This window comes from Pholcus phalangioides, unplaced genomic scaffold, assembly GCF_987345545.1.
Source record: "Pholcus phalangioides strain wild (caught in Gottingen) unplaced genomic scaffold, Ppha-v1.0 ptg000008l_1, whole genome shotgun sequence".
In the NCBI taxonomy this organism is placed as follows: Eukaryota; Metazoa; Arthropoda; class Arachnida; order Araneae; family Pholcidae; genus Pholcus; species Pholcus phalangioides.
In genome coordinates this window covers 14983236-14989507 of record NW_028301601.1, presented here as the reverse complement: position 1 = coordinate 14989507, position 6272 = coordinate 14983236, and the positions used below count along the sequence as shown (strand labels likewise).

Below are 6272 nucleotides of genomic sequence, written 5' to 3'. Positions count from 1 at the left end.
TCTCCTAATATTTTAAGCAACAATTTTGTGAAAAGAAGGGTTTTATACCTAAAAAACCGAGGAAAATATAACTCGATTAAAAAAATTACCTAAAATTCTAAGGAACATTTTCACTCGTCAATCAAACTCTGTATACACGGAAGCATCCTCAGCAGTGTTCGCCAATACGTATCTAGATGCGTGATTCAAACATAAAATAGAACTTTGGTGCCTGAATCACGCAGTATTGGCGAACACTGCAGAGGATGATTCCGTGTATGCTGAGTTTTTACTGAGCAGAATAAAAAAATTATCCATATTGTTCCAACGTGTAACGATATTATTTATACACTGCTGGCCACCGTAAATGCAACACCCTGAAGGAAGCATGCAAATAATATGAAATTTACAACATGCATTAGCGGAGGTGAGATATGCAAATGATTAGAATTTCAGCGCAGACGCACATCACGCGCGCCTGTGGCGCCACTTCAAAGCGCTATTTAAGGCTTGGAGATTTCGACGATTTGAAGTACGGCAATTGTGTTTTTCTTGTGGTTTTTTCAAAAAAACGATCAATTATGCCTCGTAGAAAACAGCGATCATCTTTTGATCAAGTATCCGAGTTCGACAGAGGAAGGATAGTGGCCTACCGAGATTGTGGATTATCTTTCAGGGAAATCGGTAGTCGTGTTGGACGAAACCAAACAACTGTAATGCGGATATGTAATCGTTGGATGCAGGAGGGTACGACGGACCGACGTGTTCGATCGCATCCACCTCAGTGCACCACTTCACGTGATGACAGGCGTATTGTGCGTATGGCAGTGACGGATCGCTCAGCCACATCACGAACCATAGCACAGCATATTCAGTCTGTACCGCATCACCCAGTGTCTGCGCGTACCATTCGACGCCGTTTACAGCAGAGTGGTCTGTCCGCAAGACGTCCATTGCTTCGTCTACCCTTGACGCAGAACCACAGACGTCTCCGCCGCCAATGGTGCGATGAAAGAAGGATGTGGACGGCACAATGGAATGAAATTGTCTTTACTGACGAGTCACGCTTCTGTCTGCAACACCACGAAGGATAATGCGCGACCACACGTGGCACGCATTGTCCAAAGGTTCTTCGTCAATCGCCAGATTGAATTGCTTCCCTGGCCAGCTCGCTCTCCGGATCTTTCGCCGATAGAAAACATGTGGTCCATGGTTGCTCAACGATTGATTACATCCCCAGCTGCCACACCAGATCAACTTTGGCAACGCGTGGAAGCTGCTTGGTCTGCTGTACCCCAAGAACACATCCAAAGTCTCTTTGAATCAATGCCGAGGCGTGTGGCAGCGGTGATCTTCAACAATGGCGGCTACTCTGGCTACTGATTTTGGCAGGAACCACACTTCACAGAAGTCTATAAATTTAATCATTTGATGCTTGGTCAACATGTTATCTACAAAATAAATATTGTTGCGATATCTCTTGTCTTTCTTGGTGTTGCAATTTGGGTGGCCAGCAGTGTAATTTCGTCCTCGATATGCGAGAGAAAGCGTTGAGGTAGGGGGGTTACCAAAATTTCTTAAAACTCGGACGTGAGGATGAATGCTCACGCATATTTGGCTAAGTATGTTTACAACAGATGGCACCACTACTCCAACAATGACCAACAATTGTTTTCCAAAAAACAGAGAACCACACTTTCGATGCTTTTGAACGGAGGGTGTTTATTGATTATCAAGCATTGAGTGGTGCTTCACTCGTGAGCACGGTAGGCCAGATCGTTAAGATACTCGCTTATAGTACCAGAGGATGTTTAGAGGTGTCACGCATGATATTTTTTTTGTTCCTCACAGATATCGAAATTCTGTGCGCAGAGAAACAACAAGTCTGGGCAGATGAAATTAAAGAGAGTGCGGCACTATATCTGGAAAATAAAAAGGATCCTTGGTACCTCCGAAATGAAACTTTATATTCAGCTCAGCAGGATTTTTTATGCAGGCTGATGTTTAGTACTTTTTATACTTCATATACAGGGTGTCCTGAAAATTGCTAGCAAGACCTTTATCTCATCAACCGTCCGTCGTAGACGCGTATGATTTCAATTCAAAAAATGCTCAAAGGCTTTCAAAAATTACTCTGTACCGTTTTTGAGAGTGAAAATACAGTGTGTAGCAAAATAAAAAGAATCTAAATTTTTATACGTTCCCCTTGTGCTCTAACTTCCAATTAGAGAGCTGTTGTCCTGTCTCTCCTGATGCCAAAAAAAATCCAGAGATATTAGAATTCGAAAAACAGCATTAAATGCGGGTAAAACGGTTTCTCAGCATTTAGAGCTGTTCCTTCCCATATTTTACCCGTTTTTCGAATTCAAATATCTCTGTTAATATTGCACTTCGAAACATGGATTTTTTTTTTTGGCATCAGGAGAGACAGGGCAACAACTCTCCAGTTGGAAGTTAGAGCACTGGATAACCGCATAAAAATCATTCTTTTTTTTGTGACACACTGTATTTTCACTCTCAAAACTGGTACAGGATAATTTTTGAACGCCTGTTGAGCATTTTTTTTGAATTGGAATAATACCTCTACGAGAGACGGTCGGTCGAGGAGATAATGGCAGTGCTAGCACTTACAGGACACCCTGTATAGATAACAGCAGGAGTTCCAACGTGTAACGATATTATTTATAATTTCGTCCTCGATATGCGATAGAAAGCGTTAAAGTAGGGTTACCAAAATTTCCTAAACTCGAACATGAGGATGCATGCTAACGTATCTTTGGCTACGTTCCTTACATATGTTTACAACAGATGGCACCACTACTCCAACAACGACCAACAATTGTTTTCCCAACCAAAGGAGAACCACTTTCGATGCTCTTGAACGGAGGGTGTTTATTTATTATATCAAGCATTAAGTGTTGCTTCAATTGTGAGCGCGGTAGCCCAGATCGTTACGATACTCGACTATAGTATCAAAGGATGTTTAGAGGTGTCACGAGTTCGATACCCAGTTCGTTCTTGTCAGAAACTTTTCCGACGCGGGGGTGTGATGGAAACGGCGACATGACCGCAGGGAAAGATTGCTACCCTCAGGGAGTCCCACACCGACAGGTTAGCGCGCTAACCTCTCCTGGGAGTGTAAAAAAAGGCTGCCGTTCAGAATCGGTAATAAATTGTAGGTCATGGTCTAATTACACCTCTTGTGTGAAAAATGACCGTAGTGTGACAAAAATTATCAAAGTTTCACTTGTTTTGTTTGTTTCTGAATCGAAGAAGATATTACCTGGTTTTTTAATAAACTGCCCTAGGGCCGTTTCAAGTCATGGGCCCACCAATCACGTCCCGGAGTGCCTTCTCTGATGCATAGATGTGCTCCTCGATAATGGGATCCGGTGCTATGATAAATAGCAGGTACTGCTTGGGCAAATGCCTCATTTTTCCACGCGGAAATTCGAGCGATTAACAAGGCCCACATAATTTTTGGGCACTCCGACGAGGGCTTTGCCCGTGAACCCTATCGGGAGCGGATTTATAGCTTTTTCTCCTGTTGGCAAAACAAACTTTGCCGCCCTCTTCACTCATTCTAGTCTAGTTTTCTTGACTACTCATTCTTCCAAATTAGCCGCCCTGGACTACAGCCTGTTTAATTCCCCCCACCCCACCGTAAATATGCTTCTGTGTCTAAGTCACTCTTTAGGTCGTTCACATGCTTTCACACTTCCTAGGTTAGTCACTCAAGTGATCTGGACTTCTTTTAAACGACACTGTCTCGTTAAAACTCAAAACAAAGAACAGCTTTGCGAGTACCAGTAACGAGGAAATTTTCTTTGAAAGCTCTCTGGTATCCGGGATTTTTAATAGTTCCGCATCGTTTGATCATGCGGAACCCCAGAATGTGGAACCAGTGACCTAGAGAGCGAGGAACAAGGTGAGTGATAGAACAAAAGAGTGACCAAGGAAATACGGAGCATGTGAGGGACCAAATGAGACAGACGTATTTACAGAAGGCAAGAGCTAAGTGGACCATAGCCCACACACACACACACGCACACACAGGGCAACGAATTCGAAGAATTAGTGGTGAAGAAAATCAAACTAGATGGGAGAAGAGGGTGGCAAAACTATATAGTGTGACCCGCAGGCGGCAAAACCATAAATCCCTCTTATCATGGGGCCCCCGGGCAAGTGATATTCAGGGTTACCAATGGGGCTGCCAGTTTGCATACAAACTGTCAAAAATTACAGTACGAGAGCTCTTCGTCATGAGTCCCTAAGCAGGGGTGCACACTGCACACCTTTTATTCCGCGGGCCAGATATGCGGTATTTCTGTCGCTCGCGGACCAGAAACTTATTTATAAAAGGATAACCATATGACCCGTATTTTACGGGATATTCCCAGAATTTTGTGCATCTCAAAATTACGGGACGGAATATTTTTTTGATGAAATATCCCGTTTTTCCCAATGTCTTCAACAAGGGTTTTATTTGAATTTTTGAAATCACACAAGAACTAAGATTATTTTCATGATTTATAAAATATATTACGATAATTATGAGTCTGATTATCACAATAGTAGTTATAGTCATATAAATATATATTCATTTCACATATTTGTCCAACACGATTTTCTGGTCAATTTACATTTTTCCTCGATCGGTGATTTTTCAACAGTTCTTGCGATAAGTGGCAACTTCACTTGCCTTTGGCAATTTTTTCGGCTGTAAATGGCACCTTTATTTTGCTTTTGACAATTTTTCGTCTTTAATTGACATTTTTGTTTACGTCTGACAATTTTTTTCGTCTATCATTTATAAATTTACTTGCCGTTGACACTTCGGCTGTAAATAACAACTTTATTTATCTTTGACAATTTTTTATCTGCAATTGTAACTTTTACAAGGATGACGTCACTCTCCGCTACCATACGAAGGTTTTAACAACTGGCTGTTGCGAAGATACATTTCGGAAAGAGAGAAAATTCAACTGCCCCTGCGGGGAATCGAGCCCACGTCCTTTCACTTTCCGGGTGAACGCCCTAGACCACTTGACTACAGAGGCACCGAATCTCTCAATCTTTCCTTGGAGCTCGTGTACACTGAAAGGGACCGTACATGGACGGCCGGACCAGACAGGCCAAGCTCACAACTGCTGACGCTGCCACCAGATGGCTCCAAGGAAAGATTGAGAGATTCGATGCCTCTGTAGTCTAGTGGTCTAGGGCGTTCACCCGGAAAGTGAAAGGACGTGGGTTCGATTCCCCGCAGGGGCAGTTGAATTTTCTCTCTTTCCGAAATATATCTTCGCAACAGCCAGTTGTTAAATCCTTCGAATTGTAACTTTACTTGGTTTTGAGAAAATCCCGTATTTTTAATGAAGAAAATATCGTCAGCCTAGGTATTTATCGTGTTATACAAACACAAAGGCAAGAACAGGCAAAACTGCCAAACAAGGTGACTGAAAAAAGATGCCCATATTTTTTTATTAATGTGGATGCCAATTATAACCTAATACACTGCCCATAAAAAAGATTATGGTTAATAATGTTGTGTATATTGATAATTTTCTACGGGATCAACTTTCCGGGGCCGGATGGAACACCATTGCGGGGCCGCATCTGGCCCGCGGACCAGAGGTTGTTCACTCCTGCCCTAGGCCATACCTATATGGGACCAAGCTTCAAGAACGGCACTTCGTAAGTCGACAAGCTGGACTAGCAGAGATCTCTATTTTGAGATAAGCCTGTCGGTGTCTGGAATTTTTCGGAAATGTATTTAAGACGCACATGATCATCTCCATAAATTTCCGCGGTTACAATTTGACAACCATGAAAACTATATATTAATTTATTACTAAAAAAAAAAATGGCAACGTATACATTGTAAGAATTTAAGGTAATTTATTACGTCTGAAAATTATGGGAATTCGCCAATGCCTTGAATTATTCATCGGTTTCTTTCCTAAACAAAAACGACGCGATACAAATTTAATAAATGCATGAATATTTATCAAACTTTTGCATTATATATCGATTCATTAACTCTCCGCGTTGTTTCTGTTTTCCCATTTAGACATGATTTAAGAGTGATATTGAAGGAGATAACAGGCCATTTTAATGACCGCTATATTGCGGTAAGAAAATATTTACATACGTATTAACGCATTGCGATTTTTACACGCACTACATTTGCAAGAGTCATAGTCGTTTATAGAACATTTCTTTCTCGAATTTCCAGAAAAATACTGGGCAAATCGTTTTGAAATTTTGGTCATGTAAATCCTATGCTTGTACTT

General features: G+C 41.7%; 1 non-coding gene across 1 annotated transcript; it reads left to right on the top strand.

Annotated features, from left to right (window-relative positions):
• The first annotated feature begins 5176 nt into the window (after positions 1 to 5176).
• Positions 5177 to 5250, top strand: TRNAS-GGA (transfer RNA serine (anticodon GGA)). The gene has a single exon. It is a non-coding gene; the product is annotated as a tRNA-Ser (tRNA).
• The last annotated feature ends 1022 nt before the right edge of the window (positions 5251 to 6272 follow it).